This window comes from Phacochoerus africanus, chromosome 1 (assembly GCF_016906955.1).
Source record: "Phacochoerus africanus isolate WHEZ1 chromosome 1, ROS_Pafr_v1, whole genome shotgun sequence".
NCBI lineage: Eukaryota > Metazoa > Chordata > Mammalia > Artiodactyla > Suidae > Phacochoerus > Phacochoerus africanus.
In genome coordinates, this window is record NC_062544.1 from 33437430 (window position 1) to 33438545 (window position 1116).

The window sequence follows — 1116 nt, forward strand, 5'->3', positions numbered from 1 at the left end:
GGGTGCACATATCTCTTTGACATGGTGTTTTTGTTTCCTTTGGCTGTATTCCCAGAAGTAGAATTGCTGGACCATATGGTAGTTCTATTTTTAATGTTCTGAGGAGCTTGCATACTGTTTTCTGCAGTGGCCGCACCAGTTTACATTCCCACCAACAATGTACAAGGCTTCCCTTTTTCCACATCCTCCCCAGCATTTATTTCTTATCTTTTTGATAACAGCTTTTCTTTCCTCCCCTGGTTTTATCAAGATGTAAATATACATCATTATATAAGTTTAAGTTATACAGCATAATGGCCTGACTTACATATAATGTGAAATGATAATTGCAATAATTTTAGTTAATATCCATCATCACAGATAGATAAAATAAAAATAAGATGCAAACAAAAAGTTTCCCTTGTGATGAGAACTCTTAGAATTTACTCTTTTAAGAACTTTCATACACATCCTAAAGCAGTTTAACTATAGTCATCATGTTGTATATTAATCATTTATCTTCTTGCCAGCACTTTGTACCTTTTGACAACCTTCCTCCAATTCTGCCTTCCTCTCCCCTTCACCTCTGGCAACCACAAATCTCATCTTTTTTTTTTTTTTGTCATTTTTGTTGCTATTTCTTGGGCTGCACCCGCGGCATATGGAGGTTCCCAGGCCAGGGGTCGAATCGGAGCCGTTAGCTTCCGGCCTACGCCAGAGCCACAGCAACACGGGATCCGAGCCACGTCTGCAACCTACACCACAGCTCACGGCAACGCTGGATTGTTAACCCACTGAGCAAGGGCAGGGATCGAACCTGCAACCTCATGGTTCCTAGTCGGATTCGTTAACCACTGCGCCACAACGGGAACTCCTCATCTTTTTCTGTAAGTTTGTTTTCTTCTTCTTTTATTATTAGATTCCACATATAAATGACATCATGTAGAATTTGCCTGTTTCACTTAGCATGATAAGCTCAAGTTCCATCCATGTTGTGACAAATGGCAGGGTTTCCTGGTTTTTTATGATGATGATATTCCATTGTGTGTGTATGTGTATACATATGCACACGTATATCATACACACACACATGCATATATATACGGCAACTTTATACATTCATCCATCGATGGACAC